This window comes from Diceros bicornis, chromosome 12 (genome assembly GCF_020826845.1).
Source record: "Diceros bicornis minor isolate mBicDic1 chromosome 12, mDicBic1.mat.cur, whole genome shotgun sequence".
Classification (NCBI taxonomy): Eukaryota; Metazoa; Chordata; class Mammalia; order Perissodactyla; family Rhinocerotidae; genus Diceros; species Diceros bicornis.
In genome coordinates, this window is record NC_080751.1 from 1,844,795 (window position 1) to 1,862,756 (window position 17,962).

The following is a 17,962-nucleotide window of genomic DNA, read 5'->3' on the forward strand; positions in this document are numbered from 1 at the left end:
ATCTCTGTCAAAACTTTGTTAGGAATTATGTGATCCTTATTAGCTGGAAGTAAGGGAGATGGGGCCTGATGATATTTCTAGGAGTTGAAGACATACCAAGTTTAGCTCAGTTCAGAGCATCTTGAAATACCTATACAAACTGGTTCCTACATAGTAACTTGCCAGTTGGAATGAGAAAGTGCTTGCTTAAAGCAACGTGCTACATGTTCTGAATGCCCGAATTGGAAATCTGTGTCAAAACTTTGTTAGGAAATCTGTGATCCTTACTAGCTGGAAGTAAGGGAGATGGGGCATGAACTTATTTCTAGGAGTTGGGGACATACATAGTTTAGCTCTGTTCTGGGCATCTTTGAAATACCCATACAAACTTGTTCCTACATAGTAACTTGAAACTTTGAATTAGAATGTGCTTGCTTGCAGCAACGTGCTACATGTTCTGAATGCCCGAATTGGGAATCTGTGTCAAAACTTTCTTAGGAATTATGTCATTCTTACTAGATGGAAGTAAGGGAGATGGGGCCTGAAGTTATTTCTAGGAGTTGGGGACATATATAGTTTAGCTCAGTTCTGGGCATCTTTGAAATACCCATACAAACTTGTTCCTACATAGTAACTTGCAACTTTGAATGAGAATGTGCTTTCTTGCAGCAACGTGCTACATGTTCTGAATGCCCGAATTGGGAATCTGTGTCAAAACTTTGTTAGGAATTATGTCATTCTTACTGGATGGAAGTAAGGGAGATGGGGCATGAAGTTATTTCTAGGAGTTGGAGACATACCCACTTTAGCTCAGTTCTGGGCATCATTGAAATACCTATACAAACTTGTTCCTACATAGCAACTTGCTACTTGGAATGAGAAAGTGCTTGCTTAAAGCAACGTGCTATATGTTCTGAATTCCCGAATTGGGAATCTGTGTCAAAACTTTGTTAGGAATTTTGTGATCCTTACTAGCTGCCTGTAAGGGAGATGGGGCATGAAGTTATTTCTAGGAGTTGGAGACATAACAAGTTTAGCTCAGTTCTGGGAAGCTTTGAAATACCTGTACAAACTTGTTCTTACATAGTAACTTGCTACTTGGAATGAGATAATGCTTGCTTAAAGCAACGTACTATATGTTCTGAATCCCCGAATTGGGAAATTGTGTCAAAACTTTGTTAGGAATTATGTGATCCTTACTAGATGGAAGTAAGGGAGATGGGGCAGGAAGTTATTTCTAGGAATTGGAGATATACATAGTTTAGCTCAGTTCTGGGCATCTTTGAAATACCTACACAAACTTGTTCCTATATAGTAACTTGCTACTTGGAATGAGAAAGTGCTTGCTTAAAGCAACGTGCTATATGCTCTGAGCGCCCGAATTGGGAATCTGTGTCAAAACTTTGTTAGAAATTATGTGATCCTTACTAGATGGAAGTAAGGGAGACGGGGTATGAAGTTATTTCTAGGAGTTGGAGATATACCAAGTTTAGCTCAGTTCTGGGCATCTTTGAAATACCTATACAAACTTGTTCCTACATAGTAACTTGGGACTTGGAATGAGAAAGTGCTTGCTTAAAGGAACGTGCTATATGTTCTGAATGCCCGAATTAGGAATCTGTGTCAAAACTTTGTTAGGAATTATGTGATCCTTACTAGCTGCCTGTAAGGGAGAAGAGGCATGAAGTTATTTCTAGGAGTTGGAGATATAACAAGTTTAGCTCAGTTCTGGGCATCTTTAAAATACCTGTACAAACTTGTTCCTACATAGTAACTTGCAACTTTGAATGAGAATGTGCTTGCTTACAGCAACGTGCTACATGTTCTGAATGCCCGAATTGGGAATCTGTGTCAAAACTTTGTTGGAAAATATGTGATCCTTACTAGATGGAAGTAAGGGAGATGGGGCATGAATTTATTTCTAGGAGTTGGAGACATACCAAGTTTAGCTCAGTTCTGAGCATCTTTGAAATACCTATACAAACTTGTTCCTTCATAGTAACTTGCTAGTTGGAATGAGAAAGTGCTTGCTTAAAGCAACGTGCTACATGTTCTGAATGCCCGAATTGGGAATCTGTGTCAAAACTTTGTTAGGAAATATGTGACCCTTACTAGCTGGAAGTAAGGGAGATGGGGCATGAACTTATTTCTAGGAGTTGGAGACATACATAGTTTAGCTCAATTCTGGGCATCTTTGAAATACCAATACAAACTTGTTCCTACATAGTAACTTGCAACTTTGAATGAGAATGTGCTTGCTTACAGCAACGTGCTATATGTTCTGAATGCCCGAATTGGGAATCTGTGTCAAAACATTGTTAGGAATTATGTGATCCTTACTAGCTGGAAGTAAGGGAGATGGGGCATGAAGTTATTTCTAGGAGTTGGAGACATACCAAGTTTAGCTCAGTTCTGGGCATCTTTGAAATACCTGTACAAACTTGTTCCTACATAGTAACTTGCTACTTGGAATAAGAAAGTGCTTTCTTAAAGCAACGGGCTACATGTTCTGAATACCCGAATTGGGAATCTGTGACAAATCTTTGTTAGAAATTATGTGATCCTTACTGGATGGAAGTAAGGGAGATGGGGCATGAAGTTATTTCTAGGAGTTGGAGACATACCCACTTTAGCTCAGTTCTGGGCATCTTTGAAATACCTATAGAAACTTGTTCCTACATAGAAACTTGCTACTTGGAATGAGAAAGTGCTTGCTTACAGCAACGTGCTATATTTTCTGAATGCCCGAATTGAGAATCTGTGTCAAAACTTTATTAGAAATTATGTGATCCTTACTAGATGGAAGTAAGGGGGATGGGGCATGAAGTTATTTCTAGGAGTTGGAGACATACCCACTTTAGCTCAGTTCTGGGCATCTTTGAAATACCTATACAAACTTGTTCCTACATAGTAACTTGCAACTTTGAATGAGAATGTGCTTGCTTAAAGCAACGTGCTATATGTTGTGAATGCCCGAATTGGAAATCTGTGTCAAAACTTTGTTAGAAATTATGTGATCCTTTCTAGATGGAAGTAAGGGAGATGTGGCATGAAGTTATTTCTAGGAGGTGGAGACATACCAAGTTTAGCTCAGTTCTGGGCATCTTTGAAATACCTATACAAACTTGTTCCTACATAGTAACTTGCAACTTTTAATGAGAATGTGCTTGCTTACAGCAATGTGCTATATGTTGTGAATGTCCGAATTGGGAATCTGTGTCAAAACTTTGTTAGGAATTATGTGATGCTTACTAGCTGGAAGTAAGGGAGATGGGGCATGAAGTTATTTCTAGGAGTTGGAGACATACATAGTTTACCTCAGGTCTGGGCATCTTTGAAATACCTATACAAACTTGTTCCTACATAGTAACTTGCAACATTGAATGAGAATGTGCTTGCTTACAGCATCGTGCTACATGTTCTGAATGCCCGAATTGGGAATCTGTGTCAAAACTTTGTTAGGTATTATGTCATCCTTACTAGATGGAAGTAAGGGAGATGGGGCAGGAATTTATTTCTAGGAGTTGGAGACATACCCACTTTAGCTCAGTTCTGGGCATCTTTGAAATACCTATACAAACTTGTTCCTACATAGGAACTTGCAACTTTGAATGAGAATGTGCTTGCTTAAAGCAACGTGCTATATGTTGTGAATGCCCGAATTGGGAATCTGTGTCAAAACTTTGTTAGGAATTATGTGATCCTTACTAGCTGGAAGTAAGAGAGATGGGGCATGAAGTTATTTCTAGGAGTTGGAGACATATCAAGTTTAGCCCAGTTCTGGGCATCTTTGAAATACCTGTACAAACTTGTTCCTACATAGTAACTTGCTACTTGGAATGAGAAAGTGCTTGCTTAAAGCAACCTGCTATATGTTCTGAATGCCCGAATTGGGAATCTCTGTCACAACTTTGTTAGAAATTATGTGATCCTTACTAGATGGAAGTAAGGGAGATGGGGCATGAAGTTATTTCTAGGAGTTGGAGACATACCCACTTTAGCTCAGTTCTGAGCATCTTTGAAATACTTATACAAACTTGTTCCTACATAGTTACTTGCTAGGTGGAATGAGAAAGTGCTTGCTTAAAGCAACGTGCTACATGTTCTGAATGTCCGAATTGGGAATCTGTGTCAAAAATTTGTTAGGAATTATGTCATCCTTACTAGATGGAAGTAAGGGAGATGGGGCATGAAGTTATTTCTAGGAGTTGGAGACACACCCACTTTAGCTCAGTTCTGGGCATCTTTGAAATACCTATACAAACTTGTTCCTACATAGTAACTTGCAACTTTGAATGAGAATGTGCTTGCTTACAGCAACGTGCTACATGTTCTGAATGCCCGAATTGGGAATCTGTGTCAAAACTTTGTTAGGAATTATGTGATCCTTAATAGCTGGAAGTAAGGGAGATGGGGCATGAAGATATTTCTAGGAGTTGGAGACATACCCACTTTAGCTCAGTTCTGGGCATCTTTGAAATACCTATACAAACTTGTTCCTACATAGTAACTTGCAACTTTGAATGAGAAACTGCTTTCTTAAAGCAATGGGCTACATGTTCTGAATGCCCGAATTGGGAATCTGTGAAAAATCTTTGTTAGAAATTATGTGATCCTTACTGGATGGAGGTAAGGGAGATGGGGCATGAAGTTATTTCTAGGAGTTGGAGACATACCAAGTTTAGCTCAGTTCTGGGCATCTTTGAAATACCTGTACAAACTTGTTCCTACATAGTAACTTACTACTTGGAATGAGAAAGTGCTTGCTTAAAGCAAGGGGCTACATGTTCTGAATGCCCGAATTGGGAATCTGTGTCAAATCTTTGTTAGAAATTATGTGATCCTTACTGGATGGAAGTAAGGGAGATGGGGCATAAATTTATTTCTAGGAGTTGGAGACATACCAAGTTTCGCTCAGTTGTGGGCATCTTTGAAATACCTATACAAACTTGTTCCTACATAGAAACTTGCTAGTTGGAATGAGAAAATGCTTGCTTAACGCAACGTTCTAAATGTTCTGAATGCCCGAATTGGGAATCTGTGTCAAAACTTAGTTAGGAATTATGTGATCCTTACTAGATGGAAGTAAGGCAGATGGGGCATGAAGTTATTTCTAGGAGTTGGAGACATACCAAGTTTAGCTCAGTTCTGGGCATCTTTGAAATACCTGTACAAACTTGTTCCTACATAGTAACTTGCTACTTGGAATAAGAAAGTGCTTTCTTAAAGCAACGGGCTACATGTTCTGAATACCCGAATTGGGAATCTGTGACAAAACTTTGTTAGAAATTATGTGATCCTTACTGGATGGAAGTAAGGGAGATGGGGCATGAAGTTATTTCTAGGAGTTGGAGACATACCCACTTTAGCTCAGTTCTGGGCATCTTTGAAATACCTATACAAACTTGTTCCTACATAGTAACTTGCAACTTTGAATGAGAATGTGCTTGCTTAAAGCAACGTGCTATATGTTGTGAATGCCCGAATTGGAAATCTGTGTCAAAACTTTGTTAGAAATTATGTGATCCTTTCTAGATGGAAGTAAGGGAGATGTGGCATGAAGTTATTTCTAGGAGGTGGAGACATACCAAGTTTAGCCCAGTTCTGGGCATCTTTGAAATACCTATACAAACTTGTTCCTACATAGTAACTTGCAACTTTTAATGAGAATGTGCTTGCTTACAGCAATGTGCTATATGTTGTGAATGCCCGAATTGGGAATCTGTGTCAAAACTTTGTTAGGAATTATGTGATGCTTTCTAGCTGGAAGTAAGGGAGATGGGGCATGAAGTTATTTCTAGGAGTTGGAGACATACATAGTTTACCTCAGTTCTGGGCATCTTTGAGATACCTATACAAACTTGTTCCTACATAGTAACTTGCAACATTGAATGAGAATGTGCTTGCTTACAGCATCGTGCTACATGTTCTGAATGCCCGAATTGGGAATCTGTGTCAAAACTTTGTTAGGTATTATGTCATCCTTACTAGATGGAAGTAAGGGAGATGGGTCAGGAATTTATTTCTCGGAGTTGGAGACATACCCACTTTAGCTCAGTTCTGGGCATCTTTGAAATACCTATACAAACTTGTTCCTACATAGGAACTTGCAACTTTGAATGAGAATGTGCTTGCTTAAAGCAACGTGCTATATGTTGTGAATGCCTGAATTGGGAATCTGTGTCAAAACTTTGTTAGGAATTATGTGATCCTTACTAGCTGGAAGTAAGAGAGATGGGGCATGAAGTTATTTCTAGGAGTTGGAGACATATCAAGTTTAGCTCAGTTCTGGGCATCTTTGAAATACCTGTACAAACTTGTTCCTACATAGTAACATGCTACTTGGAATGAGAAAGTGCTTGCTTAAAGCAACGGGCTACATGTTCTGAATGCCCGAATTGGGAATCTGTGTCTAAACGTTGTTAGAAATTATGTGATCCTTACTAGCTGGAAGTAAAGGAGATGGGGCATGAAGTTATTTCTAGGAGTTGGAGACATACCCACTTTAGCTCAGTTCTGAGCAACTTTGAAATACCTATACAAACTTGTTCCTACATAGTAACTTGCAACTTTGAATGAGAATGTGCTTGCTTACAGCAACGTGCTGCATGTTCTGAATGCCCGAATTTTGAATCTGTGTCAAAACTTTGTTAGGAATTATGTGATCCTTACTAGATGGAAGTAAGGGAGATGGGGCATGAAATTATTTCTAGGAGTTGGAGACATACCCACTTTAGCTCAGTTCTGGGCATCTTTGAAATACCTATACAAACTTGTTCCTACATAGTAGCTTGCAACTTTGAATGAGAAAGTGCTTTCTTAAAGCAATGGGCTACATGTTCTGAATGCCCGAATTGGGATTCTGTGACAAACTTTGTTAGAAATTATGTGATCCTTACTAGATGGAAGTAAGGGAGATGGGACATGAAGATATTTCTAGGAGTTGGAGACATACCAAGTTTAGCTCAGTTCTGGGCATCTTTGAAATACCTATACAAACTTGTTCCTACATAGTAACTTACTACTTGGAATGAGAAAGTGCTTGCTTAAAGCAACGGGCTACATGTTCTGAATGTCCGAATTGGGAATCTGTGTCAAAACTTTGTTAGAAATTATGTGATCCTTACTGGATGGAAGTAAGGGAGATGGGGCATGAAGTTATTTCTAGGAGTTGGAGACAAACCAAGTTTCGCTCAGTTCTGGCCATCTTTGAAATACCTCTACAAACTTGTTCCTACATAGTAACTTGCAACTTTGAATGAGAATGTGCTTGCTTACAGCAACGTGCTATATGTTCTGAATGCCCGAATTGGAAATCTGTGTCAAAACTTTGTTAGGAATTATGTGGTCCTTACTAGCTGTAAGTAAGGGAGATGGGGCATGAAGTTATTTCTAGGAGTTGGAGACATACATAGTTTAGCTCAGTTCTGGGCATCTTTGAAATACCTCTACAAACTTGTTCCTAGATAGTAACTTGCAACTTTGAATGAGAATGTGCTTGCTTACAGCAACGTGCTATATGTTCTGAATGCCCGAATTGGGAATCTGTGTCAAAACTTTGTTAGGAATTATGTGATGCTTACTAGCTGGAAGTAAGGGAGATGGGGCATGAAGTTCTTTCTAAGAGTTTGAGACATACCAAGTTTAGCTCAGTTCTTGTCATCTTTGAAATACCTATACAAACTTGTTCCTACATAGTAACTTGCAATTTTGAATGAGAATGTGCTTGCTTACAGCAACGTGCTATATGTTGTGAATGCCCGAATTGGGAATCTGTGTCAAAACTTTGTTAGAAATTATGTGATCCTTACTAGATGGATTTAAGGGAGATGGGGCATGAAGTTATTTCTAGGAGTTGGAGACATACCAAGTTTAGCTCAGTTCTGGGCATCTTTGAAATACCTATACAAACTTGTTCCTACATACTAACTTGCAACTTTGAATGAGAATTTGCTTGCTTACAGCAACGTGCTATATGTTCTGAATGCCCGAATTGGGAACCTGTGTCAAAACTTTGTTAGGAATTATGTGATCCTTACTAGATGGATGTAAGGGAGATGGGGCATGAAGTTATTTCTAGGAGTTGGAGACAAACCAAGTTTAGCTCAGTTCTGGGCATCTTAGAAATACCTATAGAAACTTGTTCCTACATAGTAACTTGCAACTTTGAATGAGAATGTGCTTGCTTACAGCAACGTGCTATATGTTCTGAATGCCCGAATTGGGAATCTGTGTCAAAACTTTGTTAGTAATTATGTGATCCTTACTAGCTGGAAGTAAGGGAGATGGGGCATGAAGTTATTTCTAGGAGTTGGAGACATACATAGTTTACCTCAGTTCTGGACATCTTTGAAATACCTATACAAACTTGTTCCTACATAGTAACTTGCAACTTTGAATGAGAATGTGCTTGCTTACAGCAACGTGCTACATGTTCTGAATGCCCGAATTGGGCATCTGTGTCACAACTTTGTTAGGAATTATGTCATCCTTACTAGATGGAAGTAAGGGAGATGGGGCATGAAGTTATTTCTAGGAGTTGGAGACACACCCACTTTAGCTCAGTTCTGCGCATCTTTGAAATACTTATACAAACATGTTCCTACATAGTAACTGGCTAGGTGGAATGAGAAAGTGCTTGCTTAAAGCAACGTGCTACATGTTCTGAATGCCCGAATTGGGAATCTGTGTCAAAAATTTGTTAGGAATTATGTCATCCTTACTAGCTGGAAGTAAGGGAGATGGGGCATGAAGTTATTTCTAGGAGTTGGAAACATACCCACTTTAGCTCAGTTCTGAGCATCTTTGAAATACCTATACAAACTTGTTCCTACATAGTAACTTGCAACTTTGAATGAGAATGTGCTTGCTTACAGCAACGTGCTATATGTTCTGAATGCCCGAATTGGGAATCTGTGTCAAAACATTGTTAGGAATTATGTGATCCTTACTAGCTGGAAGTAAGGGAGATGGGGCATGAAGTTATTTCTAGGAATAGGAGACATACATAGTTTACATCAGTTCTGGACATCTTTGAAATACCGATACAAACTTGTTCCTACATAGTAACTTGCAACTTTGAATGAGAATGTGCTTGCTTACAGCAACGTGCTACATGTTCTGAATGCCCGAATTGGGAATCTGTGTCAAAACTTTGTTAGGTATTATGTTATCCTTACTAGATGGAAGAAAGGGAGATGGGGCATGAAGTTATTTCTAGGAGTTGGGGACATACCCACTTTACTTCAGTTCTGGGCATCTTTGAAATACCTATACAAACTTGTTCCTACAAAGTAACTTGCAACTTTGAATGAGAATGTGCTTGCTTACAGCAACGTGCTATATGTTCTGAATGCCCGAATTGGGAATCTGTGTCAAAACTTTGTTAGGAATTATGTGATACTTACTAGCTGGAAGTAAGGGAGATGGGGCATGAAGTTATTTCTAGGAGTTGGAGACATACCCACTTTTGCTCAGTTCTGGGCATCTTTGAAACACCTGTACAAACTTGTTCCTACATAGTAACTTGCTACTTGGAATGAGAAAGTGCTTGCTTAAAGCAACGTGCTATATGTTCTGAATGCCCGAATTGGGAATCTCTATAACAACTTTGTTAGAAATTATGTGATCCTTACTAGATGGAAGTAAGGGAGATGGGGCATGAAGTTATTTCTAGGAGTTGGAGACATACCCACTTTAGTTCAGTTCTGAGCATCTTTGAAATACCTAAACAAACTTGTTCCTACATAGTAACTTGCAACTTTGAATGAGAATGTGCTTGCTTACAGCAACGTGCTACATGTTCTGAATGCCCGAATTGGGAATCTGTGTCAAAACTTTGTTCGGAATTATGTGATCCTTACTAGCTGGAAGTAAGGGAGATGGGGCATGAAGTTATTTCTAGGAGTTGGAGACATACCCACTTTAGCTCAGTTCTGGGCATCTTTGAAATACCTATACAAACTTGTTCCTACATAGTAACTTGCAACTTTGAATGAGAAAGTGCTTTCTTAAAGCAATGGTCTACATGTTCTGAATGCCCGAATTGGGAATCTGTGACAAAACTTTGTTAGAAATTATGTCATCCTTACTGGATGGAAGTAAGGGAGATGGGGCATGAAGTTATTTCTAGGAGTTGGAGACATACAAAGTTTAGCTCAGTTGTGGGCATCTTTGATATACCTATACAAACTTGTTCCTACTTAGTAACTTGCTACTTGGAATGAGAAAGTGCTTGCTTACAGCAACGTGTTATATGTTGTGAATGCCCGAATTGGGAATCTGTGTCAAAACTTTGTTAGAAATTATGTGATCCTTACTAGATGGAAGTAAGGGAGATGGGGCATGAAGTTATTTCTAGGAGTTGGAGACAAATCAAGTTTAGCTCAGTTCTGGGCATCTTTGAAATACCTGTACAAACTTCTTCCTACATAGTAACTTGCTACTTGGAATGAGAAAGTGCTTGCTTAAAGCAACGTGCTATATGTTGTGAATGCCCGAATTGGGAATCTGTGTCAAAACTTTGTTAGGAATTATGTCATACTTACTAGATGCAAGTAAGGGAGATGGGGCATGAAGTTATTTCTAGGAGTTGGAGACACACCCACTTTAGCTCAGTTCTGAGCATCTTTGAAATACTTATACAAACTTGTTCCTACATAGTAACTTGCTAGGTGGAATGAGAAAGTGCTTGCTTAAAGCAACGTGCTACATGTTCTGAATGCCTGAAATGGGAATCTGTGTCAAAAATTTGTTAGGAATTATGTCATCCTTACTAGATGGAAGTAAGGGAGATGGGGCATGAAGTTATTTCTAGGAGTTGGAGACACACCCACTTTAGCTCAGTTCTGGGCATCTTTGAAATACCTATACAAACTTGTTCCTACATAGTAACTTGCTAGGTGGAATGAGAAAGTGCTTGCTTAAAGCAACGTGCTACATGTTCTGAATGCCCGAATTGGGAATCTGTGTCAAAAATTTGTTAGGAAGTATGTCATCCTTACTAGATGGAAGTAAGGGAGATGGGGCATGAAGTTATTTCTAGGAGTTGGAGACATACCAAGTTTCGCTCAGTTGTGGTCATCTTTGAAATACCTATACAAACTTGTTCCTACATAGAAACTTGCTAGTTGGAATGAGAAAGTGCTTGCTTAATGCAACGTTCTAAATGTTCTGAATGCCCGTATTGGGAATCGGTGTCAAAACTTTGTTAGGAATTATGTGATCCTTACTACATGGAAGTAAGTGAGATGGGGCATGAAGTTATTTCTAGGAGTTGGAGACATACCCACTTTAGCTCAGTTCTGGGCATCTTTGAAATACCTATAGAAACTTGTTCCTACATAGAAACTTGCTACTTGGAATGAGAAAGTGCTTGCTTACAGCAACGTGCTATATTTTCTGAATGCCCGAATTGGGAATCTGTGTCAAAACTTTATTAGAAATTATGTGATCCTTACTAGATGGAAGTAAGGGGGATGGGGCATGAAGTTATTTCTAGGAGTTGGAGACATACCCACTTTAGCTCAGTTCTGGGCATCTTTGAAATACCTATACAAACTTGTTCCTACATAGTAACTTGCAACATTGAATGAGAATGTGCTTGCTTAAAGCAAAGTGCTATATGTTGTGAATGCCCGAATTGGGAATCTGTGTCAAAACTTTGTTAGAAATTATGTGATCCTTACTAGATGGAAGTAAGGGAGATGGGGCATGAAGTTATTTCTAGGAGGTGGAGACATACCAAGTTTAGCTCAGTTCTGGGCATCTTTGAAATACCTATACAAACTTGTTCCTACATAGTAACTTGCAACTTTGAATGAGAATGTGCTTGCTTACAGCAACGTGCTATATGTTCTGAATGCCCGAATTGGGAATCTGTGTCAAAACTTTGTTAGGAATTATGTGGTCCTTACTAGCTGGATGTAAGGGAGATGGGGCATGAAGTTATTTCTAGGAGTTGGAGACATACATAATTTAGCTCAGTTCTGGGCATCTTTGAAATACCTATACAAACTTGTTCCTACATAGTAACTTGCAACTTTGAATGAGAATGTCCTTGCTTACAGCAACGTGCTATATGTTCTGAATGCCCGAATTGGGAATCTGTGTCAAAACTTTGTTAGGAATTATGTGATGCTTACTAGCTGGAAGTAAGGGAGATGGGGCATGAAGTTCTTTCTAAGAGTTTGAGACATACCAAGTTTAGCTCAGTTCTTGGCATCTTTGAAATACCTATACAAACTTGATCCTACATAGTAACTTGCAATTTTGAATGAGAATGTGCTTGCTTACAGCAACGTGCTATATGTTGTGAATGCCCGAATTGGGAATCTGTGTCAAAACTTTGTTAGAAATTATGTGATCTTTACTAGATGGAATTAAGGGAGATGGGGCATGAAGTTATTTCTAGGAGTTGGAGACATACCAAGTTTAGCTCAGTTCTGGGCATCTTTCAAATACCTATACAAACTTGTTCCTACATAGTAACTTGCAACTTTGAATGAGAATGTGCTTGCTTACAGCAACGTGCTATATGTTCTGAATGCCCGAATTGGGAATCTGTGTCAAAACTTTGTTAGGAATTATGTGATCCTTACTAGATGGATGTAAGGGAGATGGGGCATGAAGTTATTTCTAGGAGTTGGAGACAAACCAAGTTTAGCTCAGTTCTGGGCATCTTAGAAATACCTATAGAAAATTGTGCCTACATAGTAACTTGAAACTTTGAATGAGAATGTGCTTGCTTTCAGCAACGTGCTATATGCTCTGAATGCCCGAATTGGGAATCTGTGTCAAAACTTTGTTCGGAATTATGTGATCCTTACTAGCTGCAAGTAAGGGTGATGGGGCATGAAGTTATTTCTAGGAGTTGGAGAAATACCAAGTTTAGCTCAGTTCTGGGCATCTTTGAAATACCTATACAAACTTGTTCCTACATAGTAACCTGCTACTTGGAATGAGAAAGTGCTTGCTTAAGCAACGTGCTATATGCTCTGAATGCCCGAATTGGGAATCTGTGTCAAAACTTTGTTAGAAATTATGTGATCCTTACAAGATGGAAGTAAGGGAGATGGGTCATGAAGTTATTTCTAGGAGGTGGAGACATACCAAGTTTAGCTCAGTACTGAGCATCTTTGAAATACCTATACAAACTTGTTCCTACATAGTAACTTGCACTTTTAATGAGAATTTGCTTGCTTGCGGTAACGTGCTATATGTTGTGAATACCCGAATTGGGAATCTGTGTCAAAACTTTGTTAGGAATATGTGATCCTTACCAGCTGGAAGTAAGGGAGATGGGGCATGAAGTTATTTCTAGGAGTTGGAGACATACCCACTATAGCTCAGTTCTGGGAATCTTTGAAATACCTATACAAACTTGTTCCTACATAGTAACTTGCAACTTTGAATGAGAAAGTGCTTTCTTAAAGCAATGGTCTACATGTTCTGAATGCCCGAATTGGGAATCTGTGAAAAATCTTTGTTAGAAATTATGTAATCCTTACTGGATGGAAGTAAGGGAGATGGGGCATGAAGTTATTTCTAGGAGTTGGAGACATACCAAGTTTAGCTCAGTTGTGGGCATCTTTGATATACCTATACAAACTTGTTCCTACATAGTAACTTGCTACTTGGAATGAGAAAGTGCTTGCTTACAGCAACGTGTTATATGTTTTGAATGCCCGAATTGGGAATCTGTGTCAAACTTTGTTAGGAATTATGTGATCCTTACTAGCTGTAAGTAAGGGAGATGGGGCATGAAGTTATTTCTAGGAGTTGGAGACAAATCAAGTTTAGCTCAGTTATGGGCATCTTTGAAATACCTGTACAAACTTGTTCCTACATAGTAACTTGCTACTTGGAATGAGAAAGTGCTTGCTTAAAGCAACGTGCTATATGTTCTGAATGCCCGAATTGGGAATCTGTGTCGCAACTTTGTTGGGAATTATGTCATCCTTACTAGATGGAAGTAAGGGAGATGGGGCATGAAGTTATTTCTAGGAGTTGGAGACACACCCACTTTAGCTCTGTTCTGAGCATCTTTGAAATACTTATACAAACTTGTTCCTACATAGTAACTTGCTAGGTGGAATGAGAAAGTGCTTGCTTAAAGCAACGTGCTACATGTTCTGAATGCCCGAATTGGGAATCTGTGTCAAAAATTTGTTAGGAAGTATGTCATCCTTACTAGATGGAAGTAAGGGAGATGGGGCATGAAGTTATTTCTAGGAGTAGGAGACATACATAGTTTACCTCAGTTCTGGACATCTTTGAAATACCGATACAAACTTTTTCCTACATAGTAACTTGCAACTTTGAATGAGAATGTGCTTGCTTACAGCAACGTGCTACATGTTCTGAATGCCCGAATTGGGAATCTGTGTCAAAACTTTGTTAGGTATTATGTTATCCTTACTAGATGGAAGTAAGGGAGATGGGGCATGAAGTTATTTCTAGGAGTTGGGGACATACCCACTTTACTTCAGTTCTGGGCATCTTTGAAATACCTATACAAACTTGTTCCTACATAGTAACTTGCAACTTTGAATGAGAATGTGCTTGCTTACACCAACGTGCTATATGTTCTGAATGCCCGAATTGGGAATCTGTGTCAAAACTTTGTTAGGAATTGTGTGATACTTACTAGCTGGAAGTAAGGGACATGGGGCATGAAGTTATTTCTAGGAGTTGGAGACATACCCACTTTTGCTCAGTTCTGGGCATATTTGAAACACCTGTACAAACTTGTTCCTACATAGTAACTTGCTACTTGGAATGAGAAAGTGCTTGCTTAAAGCAACGTGCTATATGTTCTGAATGCCCGAATTGGGAATCTCTATAACAACTTTGTTAGAAATTATGTGATCCTTACTAGATGGAAGTAAGGGAGATGGGGCATGAAGTTATTTCTAGGAGTTGGAGACATACCAAGTTTAGCTCAGTTCTGAGCATCTTTGAAATACCTAAACAAACTTGTTCCTACATAGTAACTTGCAACTTTGAATGAGAATGTGCTTGCTTACAGCAATGTGCTACATGTTCTGAATGCCCGAATTGGGAATCTGTGTCAAAACTTTGTTCGGAATTATGTGATCCTTACTAGCTGGAAGTAAGGGAGATGGGGCATGAAGTTATTTCTAGGAGTTGGAGACATACCCACTTTAGCTCAGTTCTGGGCATCTTTGAAATACCTATACAAACTTGTTCCTACATAGTAACTTGCAACTTTGAATGAGAAAGTGCTTTCTTAAAGCAATGGTCTACATGTTCTGAATGCCCGAATTGGGAATCTGTGACAAAACTTTGTTAGAAATTATGTCATCCTTACTGGATGGAAGTAAGGGAGATGGGGCATGAAGTTATTTCTAGGAGTTGGAGACATACCAAGTTTAGCTCAGTTGTGGGCATCTTTGATATACCTATACAAACTTGTTCCTACATAGTAACTTGCTACTTGGAATGAGAAAGTGCTTGCTTACAGCAACGTGTTATATGTTGTGAATGCCCGAATTGGGAATCTGTGTCAAAACTTTGTTAGAAATTATGTGATCCTTACTAGATGGAAGTAAGGGAGATGGGGCATGAAGTTATTTCTATGAGTTGGAGACAAATCAAGTTTAGCTCAGTTCTGGGCATCTTTGAAATACCTGTACAAACTTCTTCCTAAATAGTAACTTGCTACTTGGAATGAGAAAGTGCTTGCTTAAAGCAACGTGCTATATGTTCTGAATGCCCGAATTGGGAATCTGTGTCAAAACTTTGTTAGGAATTATGTCATACTTACTAGATGGAAGTAAGGGAGATGGGGCATGAAGTTATTTCTAGGAGTTGGAGACACACCCACTTTAGCTCAGTTCTGAGCATCTTTGAAATACTTATACAAACTTGTTCCTACATAGTAACTTGCTAGGTTTAATGAGAAAGTGCTTGCTTAAAGCAACGTGCTACATGTTCTGAATGCCTGAAATGGGAATCTGTGTCAAAAATTTGTTAGGAATTAGGTCATCCTTACTAGATGGAAGTAAGGGAGATGGGGCATGAAGTTATTTCTAGGAGTTGGAGACACACCCACTTTAGTTCAGTTCTGGGCATCTTTGAAATACCTATACAAACTTGTTCCTACATAGTAACTTGCTAGGTGGAATGAGAAAGTGCTTGCTTAAAGCAACGTGCTACATGTTCTGAATGCCCGAATTGGGAATCTGTGTCAAAAATTTGTTAGGAAGTATGTCATCCTTACTAGATGGAAGTAAGGGAGATGGGGCATGAAGTTATTTCTAGGAGTTGGAGACACACCCACTTTAGATCAGTTCCGGGCATCTTTGAAATACCTATACAAACTTGTTCCTACATAGTAACTTGCAACTTTGAATAAGAATGTGCTTGCTTACAGCAACGTGCTACATGTTCTGAATGCTCGAATTGGGAATCTGTGTCAAAACTTTGTTAGGAATTATGTGATCCTTACTAGCTGGAAGTAAGGGAGATAGGGCATGAAGATATTTCTAGGAGTTGGAGACATACCCACTTGAGCTCAGTTCTGGGCATCTTTGAAATACCTATACAAACTTGTTCCTACATAGTAACTTGCAACTTTGAATGAGAAAGTGCTTTCTTAAAGCAATGGGCTACATGTTCTGAATGCCCGAATTGGGAATCTGTGACAAATCTTTGTTAGAAATTATGTGATCCTTACTGGATGGAGGTAAGGGAGATGGGGCATGAAGTTATTTCTAGGAGTTGGAGACATACCAAGTTTAGCTCAGTTCTGGGCATCTTTGAAATACCTGTACCAACTTGTTCCTACATAGTAACTTACTACTTGGAATGAGAAAGTGCTTGCTTAAAGCATGGGGCTACATGTTCTGAATGCCGGAATTGGGAATCTGTGTCAAATCTTTGTTAGAAATTATGTGATCCTTACTGGATGGAAGTAAGGGAGATGGGGCATGAAGTTATTTCTAGGAGTTGGAGACATACCAAGTTTCGCTCAGTTGTGGGGATCTTTGAAATACCTATACAAACTTGTTCCTACATAGAAACTTGCTAGTTGGAATGAGAAAGTGCTTGCTTAACGCAACGTTCTAAATGTTCTGAATGCCCGAATTGGGAATCTGTGTCAAAACTTAGTTAGGAATTATGTGATCCTTACTAGAGGGAAGTAAGTGAGATGGGGCATGAAGTTATTTCTAGGAGTTGGAGACATACCAAGTTTAGCTCAGTTCTGGGAATCTTTGAAATACTTGTACAAACTTGTTCCTACATAGTAACTTGCTACTTGGAATAAGAAAGTGCTTTCTTAAAGCAACGGGCTACATGTTCTGAATACCCGAATTGGGAATCTGTGACAAAACTTTGTTAGAAATTATGTGATCCTTACTGGATGGAAGTAAGGGAGATGGGGCATGAAGTTATTTCTAGGAGTTGGAGACATACCAAGTTTCGCTCAGTTGTGGTCATCTTTGAAATACCTATACAAACTTGTTCCTACATAGAAACTTGCTAGTTGGAATGAGAAAGTGCTTGCTTAATGCAACGTTCTAAATGTTCTGAATGCCCGTATTGGGAATCGGTGTCAAATCTTTGTTAGGAAATATGTGATCCTTACTAGATGGAAGTAAGTGAGATGGGGCATGAAGTTATTTCTAGGAGTTGGAGACATATCCACTTTAGCTCAGTTCTGGGCATCTTTGAAATACCTATAGAAACTTGTTCCTACATAGAAACTTGCTACTTGGAATGAGAAAGTGCTTGCTTACAGCAACGTGCTATATGTTGTGAATGCCCGAATTGGGAATCTGTGTCAAACTTTATTAGAAATTATGTGATCCTTACTAGATGGCAGTAAGGGGGATGGGGCCTGAAGTTATTTCTAGGAGTTGGAGACATACCCACTTTAGCTCAGTTCTGGGCATCTTTGAAATACCTATACAAACTTGTTCCTACATAGTAACTTGCAACATTGAATGAGAATGTGCTT